Source organism: Pogona vitticeps, chromosome 1 (assembly GCF_051106095.1).
Source record: "Pogona vitticeps strain Pit_001003342236 chromosome 1, PviZW2.1, whole genome shotgun sequence".
Classification (NCBI taxonomy): Eukaryota; Metazoa; Chordata; class Lepidosauria; order Squamata; family Agamidae; genus Pogona; species Pogona vitticeps.
Window position 1 is genome coordinate 47,890,044 of NC_135783.1, and position 17,967 is coordinate 47,908,010.

Sequence of the window (17,967 nt, forward strand, 5' to 3'; positions counted from 1 at the left end):
CGCTTTGATCTCTGCTTTCCCCCTCCACTTTCTGCAAAGTGCTTTCCCCCTCCACTTTCTTTGCAGAAAGTGGAGGGGGAAAGCACTTTCCTCATAAGAAAGTGGAGGGGGAAAGCAGGAATCATAGCACTTTGATTATTCCTGCTTTCCCCCTCCACTTACTTGTGAAGAAAGTGTTTTCCCCCTCCACTTTCTTTGATGATTTCTGCTTCCCCCCTCCACTTTCTTTGCAAGAAAGTGGAGGGGAGAAGCAGGAATCATCTAAGAGCTTTGATTTCTGCTTTCCCCCTCCACTTTCTTGAGAAGAAAATGGAGGGGGAAAGCACTTTCCTCGCAAGAAAGTGGAGGGGGAAAGCAGGATCCAAAGCACTTTGATCCCTGCCTTCCCCCTCCACTTTCTTGTGAAGAAAGAATTGTTGGGTTAGAAAAGGGGGGTCTTATACATGAGGGCATCTTATGCAAGGAAAATACAGCATGTAGGTTTCCATATAGAATGAAGTGAGAGTTGGAATCCACTTCAGACCACTGGTAATTGAAAACAGAGAACCTGAGAAAGGTCAGGTCAGAGTTGCATATGCTGAACCATCAAAAAAGCATGTGTACTCCTTGATTACTTCATTACTAAGATAAGGGCAAAAATCTTATATCCTGCTCACAAAAATTTCACTGAAATGTTCTTTTTTTATTATTTTTTAAAAAGCAGATACTGTTCCATCAAACTGAATGGGAATGATCAGGCAGGGGGGTGTGCAAAGGTACAGTACAGCGTCAGATTCCAGCCAATGTGATGCTCTACACTGCCTTCCTTTCTTGCATACAGTACCTTCAACCTTTAGGGAGAAACCTAAAAGAAGCAGTTGATGCAGATAATAATTTGTTCCCTGCCAACACAACTAAATAAATAGTGTACTGGTTCTTCCTTCTTGGCAGAGCTTCTCTGACTTATGCCTGACCATCCCTCAGACTCTGGCACACTGTCGTGCTTGTGAAAGCCCTGTTTTTTGCCATGCCATTTTCTCCCACTTCGAGGAAGTTCATTTGCCAACGTTGTTTGTTAAATTCACATTCTTCTTCACTCTGTGCCTACCAGTCAGAACTATTAATGACTCTGGAAGACGAGGGAGGCCTTTTCCCACTATACACATATGTGGGGGATGCAATACAAAACAAAGATGAAAGACAATAAGGGCTGCACTGGAATCTAGGCAGTGGGCCTCGGCTTTGCAGAGATAATCAAGGAACTTAATGTGAATGCTTCCAATGACGTGCACAAATAGGAAAGTTCGTTTTGAGGTTAACCCCATTTATAATTTAGGCAGATTAGATCTTTGGAGCTTAAAAAAAAGAATCAGCTCATAAAGGACATGATCTAGATGGATGAAAGTCATTTAAAAGTGTGGAGAAAAGATAGAAAATATGGATATGCACCATTAATTAGCATACTAGCCTTTTGCATCCTGTTTAAAAGAGGACACACAGCATCATAAACATGAAAAGGATTTTCAGTTAATCCACAGAATTCCTTGACTCTAGAAGCAAAGCTCATTCATGCAGTTGGGAAAATACTATGCAAATATGTGCACATGATGTACAAAACACATTTACAACATTCAGACCGATCCTTCTTGCCGTCTCACCAACATCTGGAGTCACCATGAATAGGAATTTAGAGAGCTTTCTAAGTGGCTACTTCCATGTCAAGTTGCTTAACTCCATCTCTAAAGGTCTTCCACTAGTAGCCAAAGTAAATTTTATCCCAACAAGTCGTTGCCTCATTAGCTGGCATATTGTGGTTTTGGACATTGCAAATTAGTGAAGCAAATGTATGTATTTTTTTTCAGTTTAAATCACTTTCTTTTGTCTACCTACTTCTTTTTTTAAAGGGTGGCTTTAACTTTACATTTTGCTGCAGTTGTATAATTAACAAATGTATTATTTCATTGCTGTCAGCCTCCTCAGGTAACATTTGGAAGCAAAACAGTATGCAAATTTAACAAGTAAATTTAATAAACAAATTTGAAAGACCCTTTCACCAGCACATACCTGTTGGAACCCTAAAACAGTCACAGAAGACATGTTCACGGGCTGTCCAGTAAGTACTATTAGACTGGCAAGCAGAAAAGACAGAAGCCTAAATCCAATGGTCTATGTCAGCTAGAGTAGACTCACTCAATCTTGCTGAATAGTGATTCAAAATCTGTGTAAGTTCCTTTGATTTAAGGAGTCTTCTTTATTTGGGACTACCAGTTAGACTTCCAAGGAAGGGATGATTCAGGAACTAAAATACTTGGGCCCTTGATTGTTCATGTGCTTTTGGCTCCTCCCATATAGGTAAATATTGTAGAAGAACAGGTCCTGCCACAGACATTGAGTGCACACTTGGAGTTGCATGTCAAGAGATGCAGGTGCTCAGCCCAGGACCTCCAGGAAGACCCTTGCTACAATTTCTTTTCATTTACATTGTTTGATTTACTACTGCAACAGAACATCTTAAGAAGCAACAATGATCCTATTCATATGTACCCTCTTCAAGAAGGTAGCAGCAGTAGCTGAAACTGACACTGTTAGTACAGTACAGAAGGTGGTAGTGGTAAACCACTGATGAATTTTTCTTACCTTGAAAGTAGAAGGCAATGGTAAACCACTGCTGAACTTTTCTTACTATGAAAACCTTGATGATTAGACAATCCAAAATGGAACAAGCGATAGTGCTGGAAGATGAGACTTCCAGGTCGGAAAGCATTCAATCAGCTAATGGGGAAGAGCAAAGAACAAATATGATACAATTTCCCTGAAAATAAGACCTAACCTGAAAATAAGCCCTAATGTGTTTTTGGAGCAAAGATTAATATAAGACCCTGTCTTATTTTTTGGAAAACACAGTAGATTTGTCACTAACGATGCAGCTAGATTAAAGCTGAAAGGACATTTACTGGCTGACATGCAGAGAAATGAAAGGAAAGCCTAAGGCTGCACGAAACATACATTTGGAAGATTTTGACGCTTGTTAGAATTTCTCCCCCCATCCCCCAGGCCTTTGTTCTTTTTACTACTGCAGTAGTACATTTTGAGAGGCAACAATGATCCAATTCATATGCACCCTCTTTAAGGCAGCTACTGGGCAGCGGCAGCAGCTGAAAACAGCACTGATGCAGGAGACAACAGTGACACGCAAACTAAGTTTTGCTAGCCCTGCACAGCAGATGGCAATGGGAAACCCCTCCTGAAGATTCCTTACCACAAAAACCCTATGATGAGAGAGTTTAGAATGAAAAGAGAGATACGGCTGGCAGATGAGACTCCCAGCTCAGAAAGCACTCAAAAATCTCCCTTTATGAGTCTGCTTGAGTGCTAGATCATCAGGAGAGGCCTTTCTCTCAGTCGTACCACCTTCGCAGGTGCATTTGGTGGGGACAAGAGGGAGGGCCCTTTCTGGTGTTTCTCCCAGACTTTGGAGCTCCCTACCACAGGAAGCAAGACTGGCCCCATCTTTGCTGGCAAAGACCTTTCTTTTCAGGCAAACTTTCCCTGAGTGACTGGCTGCCTGAGTACAATTTTAAATGGATCGATGTACCTTACTGCTTTGAATGTGTTTTGGTGTGGCTAATTTTTTTCATATGGTATTTGTTTGATCCTTTTGTTGTTGTTTAGTCATTAAGTCATGTCCAACTCTTCGTGACCCCATGGACCAGAGCACATCAGGCCCACCTGTCTTCCACTGCCTCCCGGAGTTGTGTCAAATTCATGTTGGTAGCTTCAATGACACCATCCAACCATCTCGTCCTATGTCATCCCCTTCTCCTCTTACCTTCACACTTTCCTAACATGAGGGTCTTTTCCAGGGAGTCTTTTCATGAGATGGCCGAAGTATTGGAGCCTCAGCTTCAGAATCTGTCCTTCCAGTGAGCACTCAGGGTTGATCTCCTTCAGAATGGATAGGTTTGTTCTCTTTGCAGTCCAGGGGACTCTCAAGAGTCTCCTCCAGTTCCACAATTCAGAAGCATCAATTCTTCAGCGGCCAGCCTTCCTTATGGTCCAGCTCTCACTTCCATACATTGGTACTGGAAAAATCATAGCTTTGACTATGTGGGCCTTTGTTGGCAAGGTGATGTCTCTGCTTTTTAAGATGCTGTCAAGGTTTGTCATCACTTTCTTCCCAAGAAGCAGGCGTCTTTTAATTTTGTGGATGCTGTCTCCATCTGCAGTGATCATGGAGCCCAAGAAGGTAAAATCTGTCACTGCCTCTATATCTTCCCCTTCTGTTTGCCAGGAGGTGATGGGGCCAGTGGCCATGATCTTAGTTTTTTCTATGTTGAGCTTCAGAACATTTTTGGTGCTCTCCTCTTTCACCCTCATTAAGAGGTTCTTTAATTCCTCCTCACTTTCTACCATTAGAGTAGTATCTTCTGCATATCTGAGGTTGTTGATATTTCTTCCAGCAATCTTAATTCCAGCTTGGGATTCCTCCAGTCCGGCCTTTCGCATGATGTATTCTGCATATAAGTTAAATAAGCTGGGTTGTCCGGGACATCCAGTTTTTTCTGGTATAATTCCTCTGTGTATTCTTGCCACCTCTTCTTGATGTCTTCTGCTTCTGTTAGGTCCCTACCATTTTTGTCCTTTATCATGTCCATCTTTGCACAAAATGTTCCTTTAATAACTCCAATTTTCTTGAACAGATTTCTGGTTTCCCCCTTTCTATTATTTTCATCTATTTCTTTGCACTGTTCATTTAAGAAGGCCCACTTGTCTCTCCTTGCTATTCTTTGGAAGTCTGCATTCAATTTTCTGTAACTTTCCCTATCTCCCTTGCATATTGTTTCCCTTCTCCTCTCTGCTATTTGTAAAGCCTCGTTAGACAGCCACTTTGCTTTCTTGCATTTCCTTTTCTTTGGGATGGTTTGTGTTGCTGCCTCCTGTACTGTTATGAGCCTCCATCCATAATTCTCCAGGCACTCTGTCCACCAAATCTAGTTCCTTTTGATCCTTTAGTATTTGTATATTCAGCACTGTTATTGTCAAATACCATCTTTTAATGATGTAAACCACCTGAGGTCCTTTTTAAGGAGAAAGGTGAGGAAAAAATATTATAAATATCTCCTTCATGTTTATGCACATTAAAGGAGTTGTCATACCTCCTTCTCATATATTAATGCCAAACCTCTTTTTGTCTTGTCACTTGACTATTCAGGTAATGGTCTCCTACTTAATAACCTTCACTTATTTCCCACTTCCTCTTTCATTGCCACCAGCCTTCAGATGCACCTATGTGTGTATATTGACCTTATAACACAATTCACATAGCTAGTCCTCAAGTATTGAACTCAGCATGACTCGTTAGTTGAATAGAACTAATGAGTTCCATTAGTTGACTAGAACTAATAATGTCTTCTGCAAATAACCATGTCAAAAGAAAGATATTTATTCTTAGAATTTATCTTTATTCAGGACAATTCTTCATTCTATCTATCACCTCTTCCTCTCAAACTCTCCCAGAATCCAACACCACCCTCTCCCTGATGTCTCTATGCCAGACTAACTCAGAAATATAATCCTTCTCTGTATCAAATTTCTCTCCCAGCCAATCAGAACCATGTTTGCCAACATCCCTTGCTCCTCAGTCATCCCTCCCATCAAATGTTTTGCACACCAATGCATTTCAAATTGTACATTTACCATCACATTACATTTAAATACAACCAGGAATCTCAGGAGTTATCTTACATATATTTTCTATTTCTGTATGTATTTCTGTATGTTTCTATTTCTGTATGCCATATATCAACAGTTTGGACCACTATTTAATTTTGGCTTATTTCATCAGAATATTCGTCCTTTTAAATTTCTTTCACTGTACCATGGATTTTTCATGCTTCATATATATTTCATACATTCCAAGTTCATAAATATGATTTTTCTGTCTGGAAAACTTTAATCCCGTCTGTCCATCTAAATTCTGTGATAGACTGAGGCTCTTTTTACCCTTCTGTCTAGCTATGACAGGTATATGGAAGATACAGTGTGGTGCTTTGCCACTGCCTTTCACATCTCAGTGATGTGACCCATTGCAATGACTACCATTATGCCCTCAGTTTTCCATACCAAAGCCCAACCAGTACGTATTGCTTTGCATCTAGCTGGCACTAACCTTGCTTGCTGCCCAAGTTCAGGTAGAGTTCAGAGCTGACTTGGTTCCTCAAGGCTTCGGAGGCCTCCTGATCAAGCTCCAATGGCAAAGCCATTTGCTTTTCAGGGCCTGAATTAATTAACTGCCACCTGACATTTGACATGACAGAGGTATATGGTGGCCCAGTCCAGAGGCAAACCACTCTGTGGCCAACTGCACTCTACTGCAAGCAATTTTAGGTGGAAGATTAGAATACCTCAGAATGTCTTTTGGAGGATTCTGGGTCACATCAGACATGCCATGGCCATGCATTGGATGCCACTTTAAACTAAGGAGGAACTCTTCCACTGCATCCAGTTTCAGAGTGTTTGTTTCCACAACATTGCATGACAAAACAAAAAGCTGCCATTGAGGCCCCGAAGAATCAAAACAATTGACATCATTAGAGACAGAGCTCCCTGAAGTAATAAAATATGTCCTCTTTTCCTAACTTGAGTTTATCTCACTGTGCATTTTGAAAATCAACTTACTTTTGTTTTGTGACTGGACACTGAGAGATAAACACAGAATGCATTTGAAAATCTGATTATGACTTGAAGAAACAGTGTGCCTGGAGAGAGAGAGAGAAATTGTAATAGCAGGAAATGTGCATTTCCCTTAATGTGTGATTCGACTCTTATTTGTTCCCTTTGGCCACTGTGTTCTTTAAATGCGAACAATGGCAATAATGCTTTATGCACTCCCTGTGGCGTATACATGAGGAGAATATAGAGGGCACAATTCTGCTTTTTGAATACTCAACCACCCTTGTTTGACATTCAAATGAACATCACAGGTGAACCAACTGCACCCAAATCCAATAACAAAGATAACTAAGAGGAATTGATGTGGAATGAGAGTTATGTTGCTGGTCCCTACAACTGCCGCTATACAACCAGTACTTATTATACTTGCATAATCACAGTCCGCATAACCCTCACTGTCTCGGTCTACGTGGTAGCTAGATGAATAATATCATTTTCCCAGAAAGGGTGCAGGAGAAATGTAATATTATCCTGAGAGAAACACAACCTTGAGGGAAGACATCTGAATCTCATGCAGCAAGTTTATAACAGCCATGGATCTGCTTTGTTAAAAATGTGGAAAGACTTTTGCACGGGGGTCATCTGAGGATTATGTGACATAGAAATAATTGTGGTCTTTAAACAGCAACCATTTAACAATGCTCTGCTGTAAGTTCCCTTTGCTGTTCTTTTACTCATCATTTCTTTTTCTTTGAGGTGTTTTTTTTTTAAAATCATGTTAGGACTGTATTCCTAAGGGGGTGTAACATTGCTTTACATTTGCAAAGCAAAACAGGTGGATGAGGGCATGGATACTTTGCTGATGGATACAGATAGATTGATATGTACATGTGTTCTGTATGTATATTCTTAATCTCTTTCGACCCATGTAAGTGTTCCTAGCTCATTTAACTGGGTTTCTAATTCCTTCACGGAAACTAAAGGATTCTCCTGAAAATGTAATAAAAATTAATTTGGATGAATGAATCATTATTGTTCCATGAGTCTTTTCTTCCCTCCCTGATGCTGACAGCAGTCAATTATTCTTTTTTACTGTTCTTTCTGAGAAACTGAAAAGGACAAACAAATGTCTGGATTGTGTCCAGTGAGGTCATTCCTTCACTGGAAGGCTTCTAGCGCTTGGAGAACCCAGTGTTCATCCTTGTACAGTACAAGTGTAAAATCTAATTCTCTTTCTCCTCTAGGGGTTGCTCCTCTTCTTTCAAGCTCCTCTCTCCCTCTAGGGCCTCTGTCTCAGATCCCTGTTCCTCTGTCCCTGGTTCCTCTTCTCTGGGTTCCCTGGTGATGGTCCTACTAAGTAGGTATCTTTCAGTTCTATCAGGGATCTCACAGTCTGGAATTTCTTGGGTCCTCGATGGAGGTGAGATTGCCCACCAAAAGTGGCGCTAGTGCCACTATCATTGTCCTGCCACTTCTTTCTTTCTTTCTTTCTTTCTTTCTTTCTTTCTTTCTTTCTTTCTTTCTTCCTTCCTTCCTTCCTTCCTTCCTTCCTTCCTTCCTTCCTTCCTTCCTTCCTTCCTTCCTTCCTTCCTTCCTTCCTTTCTTTCTTTCTTTCTTTCTTTCTTTCTTTCTTTCTTTCTTTCTTCCTTCCTTCCTTCCTTCCTTCCTTCCTTCCTTCCTTCCTTCCTTCCTTCCTTCCTTCCTTCCTTCCTTCCTTCCTTTCTTTCTTTCTTTCTTTCTTTCTTTCTTTCTTTCTTTCTTTCTTTCTTTCTTTCTTTCTTTCTTTCTTTCTTTCTTTCTTTCTTTCTTTCTTCCTTCCTTCCTTCCTTCCTTCCTTCCTTCCTTCCTTCCTTCCTTCCTTTCTTTCTTTCTTTCTTTCTTTCTTTCTTTCTTTCTTTCTTTCCTTCCTTCCTTCCTTCCTTCCTTCCTTCCTGGTGGTTCACTGCAGCGACGGATAGCCACCTTGAGAAGCACTGCTCTAAATGTCTTTCCATATTAATATTAGTTGAAAACAAAAATGAGTGTAATCCAATGAGCTTTGAAAAACAAACTGTTATGCTAAGCCATCATCTACCACCACCACCACCCGTGCCTACAAGGAAAAACCTGTGAGGTCTTTAGCCCAGGCTAAAGGTGTGAGGTTGAAAAGCAAGCCCCATTGTGCTATAAAGCATTTGCCATTTATAAACTAGGCGTGCATACCTCTCCTCTCTTCCTCACATTACCTACGTTGCTTCTAAACTGGTTCAGTGTGAACAGTTGACATATTTCGGAAGTTCCACTGGGGTAATCCATGCCATTTCTACCAGTCCAATCACTTGCTAGTTTTTCACTGGAATCTCCTATGAAGGTCACCTGTGGGTGTCAGCTCTGTTGATAGACTAGACACTCTGTCTCACATACACATGGCTCTCCTCCAATGAATGCCTTCCTCAAGAGCATTGCTTTCCTGTAGAGACTCTGCCTCCTCCTGCCCTCTCTGCTAGCAGGTGCATAAAGCAGAAATCCAAGAAATCCTGTGCTGGTCTTTCTGGACTCCCCCAGGAAAACCAAAAACTACTCATGGCCCTTTAAAAATTCATTCTTATAAATAACATGCTTAGGACATGTGAAGAAAAGAAAACCCTTTAATGTCCTACTAACTTTATAAAGCCTGGTTATTTTTTACCTGTAAAACATAGAACTGAAATAGCAAGCTAAGTTTATTTTAAAAATATATAACACAGTCAAGTGTTTTCAAATATATATATATATATTATAATAGGAAAGCAGTCTCAGTTATCTCAAGGATTCGAGGTTTTTTGTTCTAAAAGTAGTTCTTACTCTTAAAGTCCAAAAATGGAGGTTTATATTCGTAAATACAAAAATAAATGAAGCTGGCTTTATTGCATCTACAGTTGGTGTTTAAACTGTTCTTGGAAATGGCTGCTCCATTATTAGTGAACTCCATCACTTTGTTTCTGCTCAATGGACATTCTTTTTCCCCTTTCTTCTCCTCCAGTTGTCTATTTAGCAACTCAAAAATGCCCACATACTCTCCCTTTCAGGTTTTTTTCAACTATGGCTGGCAGGAGATGGTTTCCCAGAGGCAGGGACTGATCCCCATAAGAGAGAGCCCTGCGAGACACAGAATTATATGCTGTATCTGGGATGGGAGGAAGTGACTGCTGTCTAAATCCCCCACTGAATCCTGGATTCCGGCTGGGCCATGACCACTGAGGGTAGAGCGCTGTCCAAGGCTTCAAAGCTGGTGCTGATGAACCCAACAATGTTGCCCTACTTATCCTATGTGAATTAGCCTGAGAAAATGGTGTTTGGGGGAACCCGGGTGGGCTCACTATACCCCACAGCTAGATCCCTTTGCTGTTTACTATCCTAGGTGTTTGTGGTAGCTCACCTGCTATAGGACTTGTGACCCTCGCAACACTGCTATCTGCCTCTTCAGACTGGATATTTTCCTACATGATTTTCAAGGGGGCCTTTGGGCTGAAATTTTCTGCATAGGAGGCAGGCATGGGGCATATAAATAGCCCCTATGCTGTGGCGGGTAGTGTGAAAGTAAGGAGTGTGGGTGAGTTCCATTGAGAAACCTGAGGAAAGTGACAATTAACCCATCTCCCTGATTGGTGGGAAAGGAATTATATGAAAGGGGCATCGGTTAAGGGAATCTCCTGGGCGACAGTGCACCTAGGGTCTCAAGGTTTGGTGACTGAAGCAGTGGGGGGGATTCCTGGTTTTTGGAAGGCTGAAGAAGTGCTGGGGAGAGGTCAGCATGCTTCGGCAATAGGAACTCACCTTGGTGGCCTGATCCAGTTAAAGTGGTACACTGGAGTCAGATGAATTCACACTAGGGTAGGCCTCCTTATGAAAGGGGAATTAAAAGTTTAAAGAGCTGAATAAAGTTGTGACCCTAGTTTTATCCAACTCCTGGGTCTTGACTCTTTATTCCGAACTGGGTGGGTAATGTTATTTTTTTTAAAGGAGAAAATCAAGAAGTACAATGTTATTTTGTGAGAAAAAAATCTGTGGGTAACCTAGCAGGAAAATATTAACTAAGAATAATGTGGCTAATGGTAGAATTTGAATACGACTTCTGGGTACTATTGTTCTTGGATGACGTATGCTACCAAAAAAAAAAAAAAAAAACACCAGGATATTGCTTTGTATAGTGGGTATTTCTTCCCTTCCAACACTAGAGAAGGCATGGTGTGAAATCTTGGACCTGATTCACTAGTTTAACATTGTTGTGGAAATTGGTAATTCCTTTCTAAATTAGCTGAGTTGAAAGTACAAAACACAACTTCACAAGAAATCATGAGAAAGGACCTAAAGTCTCAGAACTGCCCTCTTTTTTCATGCTCTGCACTTTGTTTAATAGAAATCTGAAAGAGAAAAGAAAAGTGTCTTTAATTACAGTAGCGGAACTTCAGTTACAATCAGAAGAATAAAAGGGATGAAACAAAAATTGCATCGTAAGTCATGTGGAAGCTGAACCCATCATGTTGGCTGCAAGGCCAGAAGTCAGGAACAGAGACTTTACATGTCTGCTCTGGTCAATGGTTAGAGAGGAAGAGAGAGAGGAAACAAACAAATCGAAGCAAACAAACAGGAAGAGGAGGTGATGTCTTGCCTCAGGCCAAGGTTAGTGGCAGAAGTCAGCTGGTTTTGTTTGTTTGTGTGTTTTGTTTCCTCCTCCCATTGAACCCCAATGTTAGGTTGCATGCAAGATTATTACCATTTACATATTCAGATGTTTCTTGATGTATTTCATGAAGTTAAATGACCCTACCATATCCATGCTGGTCCAGCACTAGTTCTTGTCATACATGACATCTGGAAACTTGAATCTGCAGTACCTGATAGACAAAATGAGAAGAAACATATAGGAGTGATATCCCAGAGTCACAAGAGCCATAGACTTGGTTAGTAGTCTTGTTCTTACAAGAAAGTGAAAAGAAAAGCTACAAAAATGTTTGAAACACCATGATAATAACAAGGCAATTCATAGACAGCACCATTCCCATCCATACAGTCAAGGGGGTTCTTAGTGGGCAAGAAAAATTCCACTGTTCCTGATGAAAATATGGTTACTGGCTGGTGAAATTAAATAAACTTTCAGTAAAATGCTGTGGGAAAAATGTTGACATTTGTATTAGAATCTTATAGTAAGATATTTCAACCCAAAATAAGAGGAAATGATAGCTGAAGCAGTTGGGATTCCAGAACTGTATGACCAGATTTTACATCAAGATCTGTAGACAGTTAGCATTAAGAATGCTTCAAGGTTTCCTCTGTTGGCTACATGGGTCAGATAGTAACTGGTCCTTTGTGATAAGCATGGCACATCCATAGTATAGAAAAAGTTTGTGCAGGAAGCTCTGTAGCACATTTGGCATGATCCATTCTAAGGGGAGCACTTTGACAAAATCTGCTGTCGAATAATGTACCATTTCAAATGCTGGCAGAACACCAGAAAGCTTTTGATACAGTCGAACAGGCATTGTGTCAAGCCTGAGTGTTTTAGTACTTGGATGTCATCAAACTACTCCCTGTAACACATCAAAAGACAGCATTCGTGCGTGCTTATTTCAGAAGAAGAGGCCAATGTCTCTTGCTGAAAGAATACTTAGTTGAGCAGAGCAGAACTGAGGACAGAGGAAGAACTGTCTTGCAGTCCAATACACAATGAAGCCTTTCCCTTAGTACACATCTGGCAAACTTGTTCTACTTCAGACCAGCCACAAACTCTTACAAACAGTTTTTAAGAAGCCAGTCACTGTTTCAAGTGCATGCAACTTCAGACATACCAGCTCAATGCCCAGTTGATGCATCTGCCTGACATACTGTCTCGAGGTACAGTGGATCCTCCCATATTTGAGGTAGATTCCTCGGAGGGTGGGAGAGTGGCACATGAAATAAGCACCTTGGCCATGGAGCTGTGTAGAACTGCCATGGTACAGGTAGCTAGAAAATGGGACTTCCACTGCAAAAGGCAATAGTGTTCAGAAACCATGAATTAGCTACAATATTTGAAAGATGACTCACCTCCCGCAGACTCTTTGGGCCCTGCAAAGGATTCTTTGTGCTGTCATTTGCCTAGGAGGCAAGCTTGTCATCCTGAATCTCCAAGACAAAAAGTACTCTTCCAAGTCGTTTCTCCTAACTGCTTTCTGCTGTTCTCCTTTTCTCCTTATCTATAAGGAGAAATAAGAAATAGGAGAATATTTCTCTATAGGAATTATTTGAATATTGAATTATTTTCAGAATGTCCTGAAATATTGAATCTCGCTAATAAGACTACAAGAACTGTAGCTGCCAAGCTTTTAAATTCGGCTTTCTTGTTGTGATATGCCAAGCACATTGTTCATGACTGTGAGTTTCACCAATATGTCAGTAACTGAGTAGTCATGGTCTAAACCAATGGCCAGAAAGGGTTTGTGAATGGTTTGTCCAACTACCCTTCAAGAAAGCTTAAGATTCTGGAGCCGACCCCTCCTTGGTATTACTGGATTACTGGAACATGCCAGGTACCAGAAAGTTGTATTCATTTAATTTGATAAAGGTTGTATTTGGTAAATGTGAAAGTACAGCTAGGCTTCCTTTACACTCTGGCTGTAGTCATGGCCTCCTGGTGTATCGCTGAGCTTTTGCCATGTCTAAATCATATCAACAAATCTTTGTGTTGACAGGAAAATTGCTGAGGTTCGTCTAACTCATTGGCTCCCAAAATGGGGAGTGTTCCATGTGGAGGGAGGGAGAAATATGGGAGAGGTGAAAGTATGAGATTTTAAACCCGCTTTCACATTATTTGTTTTGCTATTCAGGCTTGGCTTTATTTATTTTTTTAAAAAAAACTGAATGTTTGTGTTTATTTTTTAATTGTAAATTACAAATTTATTTGTTTATTGTTATAAGGGGGATAGGACATCGCTATAGGGGAGAGACAGGAGAGATAAGAATGTGTGATACTGAGATGTTGTTGGGAACCACTAGTTTAACAGAATGCACAAGCAACAGATGTCGCAAGGGCTACAACATCCAATTTTCAGCAGGTCCTGAGGAGTGAACCAAACCCTCCTCAAAGTTAATTTTCCAAGACGTTTTCCTAGGAGGTAGATGGAAGACGTGTACATGTGCATGAGAAAGAAGGGGCTTGCTCAGTTGTGGGAGTGGCGGTCAAAGCAAAGCATTGTCCCTGGCCATTGTAGGAAGAGCAGCAGCTAGAAGCTGCAAAGGCAGCCGATCTCAGAGAGGGACCAGCCTGGAGCAAATGCTGGCGCCACACAGAATGCTCTGGCTGAGAGTGTCGGGGTTCTGTGGGCACTGGATGCCTCATAACACATTCCAATACCCTCAAGACAAGGGAAATTGCAGGTTGAGTCAGATGTCCTTTCTTTTCTTTTCTTTTCTTTTTTTCTTTTTGGTGGAGCAGCCCAGCTCTTAGAATATTCTCGGTAAACCAAGCAATTCTTGTTGTTTGTTTTAGCGTGAGGCTCCTAGAGTTTAAAAAAATGCATTCAGTTCTAACACCTTTCAGCCTCATAATAGCAATAACAGAGAAACAGAACATTAGCTTCATATTTTAAACATTAGTGGGTATGGGAGATAGCCTTGTTTCTTCCCCTGCTCTTATTTATCTATAATAAGCACATTTAGAGCCTGTCTCTATGGGGTGTGTGTGTGTGTGTGTGTGTGTGTGTGTGTGTGTGTGTGTGTGTGTGTGTGTGTGTGTGTGTGTGTGTGTGTGTGTGTGTGTGTGTGTGTGTGTGCGCGCACAATATCTTTAACAAAGCTAAAAATGCATTTGTGCAGGGGTTTTTATATATTGCATCAGGATATATTTTGCCAGAAAGGCAGAATATGAATACGTAGCTAATTATTCTGCTGGGTAGAGAATGTTTGATCTTATGCCTTTCATTGTGCTTCTATTGTTTTTCCACCCCATCCATGGCCTCCTGAAGCTGCTTCCTGAAGATCCAGTTTGTGGATGGGAAATCCAATATCCCACTTTGTCCCTTAGCATTTGCAAGCATTCATCACAGGGTAGTTGAAGACAGAAGTTTTTAATTTGCATAATTCCTCATTGCATTATGTGTATGTTTGTTTGGGTTTTTTTTTAACATGAATGACTCTTTTTCTTTTCCTATGAGAAAATGTGGTCATAGGCTGAACACTCGCAGCAACATTGTAGGAGATGGTTTGATAACGTTACTGTTCTCAAAATATATTCCATTTTTTCTGAGCTGGGATGGAAATGGTTCATTTCCTTGTATGGTTCAGTTTGTAACTGTGACAACTCAAAACAGCTCTACAACTGCATTATAACAATCATAATAGGGTTTTCAAACTAAGTGATTCATTTAAGGAGTATTTTTACCTGTTCCACCGCCAGTGACTGTCCATGGCCAAGCCAGGGAATTGAACCCAAGTTGTAGTCCATTACTCTATCCACTATACTTCACTGGCTTCACTTCTCCCATTTCTTGGAGTAATTTCAGGGTTGTTTTTAAACAATAGAAAATATAAATAAATATATATGTGCTGCTCCAGGCTTGGAAAGTTACATACTGTTATAGTTCAAATGTCCCATAGAGTGGTAAGTTATCATCACAGTTGTATTTTAAAAGTAACCATGCAGTTTCCCTGTTTCACAGAGGTAACTAGAATCATTCCTTTGAGTAAGTTTTTAAACGTCAGCTACAAAACACTCTCTGCTCCTGTTCACCTTTTCCTTGTCTCAACATCCCCACCAGCGCATGAGGCAACAAGCACAAATTAGTCATTGAACCGTATGCTATTTCTTCTCCAACATTTCATGAGGACTCACCTCTGTAACAATGAAAATAATTAGAAAGTTACCACAAAACCAACAAAGAGTCTTGTGGCTCCTTCAAGACTAAAACAGGTTTTATTTGGCATAAGCATCCATGGACTGCAGCTGACGTCTTTAGGTGCGTGGCAAGAAGTAAGCTGCAGCCCATGAAGGGTTATGCCAAATAAAATGAATTAATTGTTCAGTTGACAGAAGACTCTGTTGGTTTTGCTATATTGCAAACAGCCACCTTTCTGGAAACTTCTGAAAAGGGAATAAAGTTTTTCTCCCTTAAATTACAACTGCAGTGTAACTAATCTATAATTTTAGTTACTGCAAAAAGGAACTAATTATATCTAATTCTTTGTTTGGGGTGAGTTATAAGCTTTGGTGCTGCTTTTTAAAAAAAGGTAGACACCCTGCCTGCTTGAGAGGTTGGGCGGATCTAAGGGCTTATCCACCTATTCATTATGAAAGGCAATGTCTCTCACCACACTGCTTCTGTAATAGAAGTTGAGAAGATGAGCGTCTACTACAGGTTTAAAAAAATGCCTGGTTCTGGCCATTCCTAAATGCCAATCAAAAATGTATCTGTCTGCTCCAGTCATACCTATGTGATAACTACCCCCCCCGTAACAATATTAACTAGAAAGTTATCACAATAAAGTCTTGTGGCACCCTTAGACTAAAACAGGTCTTAATCTTTCTAGTTATTTTATACAGAGCTATTTTAGGTGATCTTGTCTAGAATATCCTGAAATCATTAGCATAGCATAGGCATCCTTCAGTCTCGAGAGACTATGGTAACATGCTCTGAATCGAGGAGTGTCCTCTCCAGAGCATGAAGCCCGGGTAAGGTAATATGGAGGATAGGCTGTTACCCAAGCAGCAGATCCCCCCTCTCCACATTGCTGAAATGGTCCAATGGAAAGGCAAGAGCCAATACAACTGGTTCCAGCAATGTCGCAGGAGTTGGCAGAACGACACATGCTGCCTTCGGGACTCCAGCTCCGGATTTTGCCTCGAGGTTAACTCCTGAAGCCTTTTCCATGAGTGGATATAGCCACAAGGCAGTGGAGGTTTGAAATTGGAGTTTTCCTTCTCCTAGATGGGCTGCCTTCCATGGCTGACAAGCCCCACCTAATCATTACCATGAGGCATTTCTTGACATGAAGAAACATCCCTTGGGATATGGACAGCCAACACTGTAGGTTCCTTGTGGCAAATTGATTCACTTCAGCCACTTGGAATGTAGTTGGGCACAACATTGTTCAGTTCATGCTGTGTAGAACTATTATTAATTCATATATAGTCATTTTCTGCCACCTTTCTCCAAGCTCTGGAACTCAAGGCAGCTTACGGTTATAGTTATAGAAACCAGTTTCACTAAAATGCAGTGAGTTACAAATATTAAAATGCAATTAAAGCTATTATTAAAATGTAATTAAAGCCGCCCAGAGTGGTATGATATACCAGATGGGCGGGATATAAATAAATAAATAAATAAATAAATAAATAAATAAATAAATAAATAAATAAATAAATAAATAAATAAATAAATAAATAAATAAATAAATAAATATTTTATGGAAACAAATTAAATCGTTGTGTTTTTTTAAAAAAAATCTTTTTAAAATCTTTTTTAAAATACTAGTAATAATTTACATAAAAATGAAAGAACATCAGTGTGTCCTTGGGTTTTTTAGTAGTAAAATGTCCCAGCTTGGCCTGAAGGAAACACTCATAATCCTTCTGCCACAAGGAAAATGCAACCTTGCGAAAACCCGAAAGAGAAAATCATCACAAGATGATCATGAAAATCATTTAATGCAGAAGGGAGCCTAGAAAAGAAAAAACACTGGACCTGGATTTCTTTTTGGCTCCCAAAAAGATGTGATAAAGTTGCTCTTTCTAGTTACACAAATCCAAGGGCAAACGGGGAGATCAGCTCTGTTGTGCCAGAATATCCACAAATGGAAGCATTTAGAATGAACATTAAATCCCATGACGACAGATGGGAGGAGGCACATCCAGAATCTCTGATGCATGGCTGTCATTGACAACCACCCTTTTTGTATTTCTAATCCTTTCCCTCTGGGGTTCCCTCCCTTAATGGGAGTACAGGTCCTGACACTAGCTTTAGTTTCTTCAGGTAGGTGAAAACCACCTCTGATGTAATGAATTAAAGACAAGCAAAACACAGAAGGGTATTTCATACCACCTGCTATGCTTGTTTCTATCCAAGTCTGAGCAAAGGTTATTTACTGGTAGTCCTGTTTCTCGTTAGATCTAGGTCTACCTGTGCCAAACTGAGGAAATCACATGACTCATAACTGAAGAAAGTGGTGAGAAAAGCACTGATGATTTTGAAATTACGTGATCCAATCCATCCACCTTACTGGCTGAACAGGATGAGTACCTGCTTTGTGTCAGGGCCACGCTGGTATTCCACACTGGGCCACGCTGGTATTCCAGGTGAGGTGGGGAGAGTATTGATTTTAATT

At 40.5% G+C, this 17,967-nt stretch overlaps 1 long non-coding RNA gene across 1 annotated transcript; it reads right to left on the reverse strand.

Moving 5' to 3' along the window:
- Nucleotides 1-1,851: 1,851 nt before the first annotated feature.
- LOC144585847 (uncharacterized) lies at nucleotides 1,852-16,089 on the reverse strand. Its single transcript, XR_013540432.1, has 2 exons — nucleotides 12,697-16,089; nucleotides 1,852-11,507 (listed from the first exon to the last, which is right to left on the reverse strand). It is a non-coding gene; the product is annotated as an uncharacterized LOC144585847 (long non-coding RNA).
- Nucleotides 16,090-17,967: the final 1,878 nt, after the last annotated feature.